The sequence below is a fragment of the Anarhichas minor genome, unplaced genomic scaffold (genome assembly GCF_050575085.1).
Source record: "Anarhichas minor isolate MPS153535 unplaced genomic scaffold, ASM5057508v1 ptg000011l, whole genome shotgun sequence".
NCBI lineage: Eukaryota > Metazoa > Chordata > Actinopteri > Perciformes > Anarhichadidae > Anarhichas > Anarhichas minor.
In genome coordinates, this window is record NW_027466457.1 from 7,325,801 (window position 1) to 7,326,037 (window position 237).

Below are 237 nucleotides of genomic sequence, written 5' to 3' on the forward strand. Positions count from 1 at the left end.
CACATCATCCCTGTGTTGTTATCTCCCTCTACACATGTAACGTTTTTTAATAGACATTTGTCCAACTGTGTGCATGTTATTATCAGCTGAATGTGTTTGCCCTCCTCTGCAGCACTGAGGGACCGAACACACCTGGAGAACCAAGGTCTCAGGTGAGGGTGTTGTCTGCTTCCTTAGCAACCAGGAGAAACACTGACTGCTCACTGAGTCAAAAACACCCAACCTTTATTGTTTTGT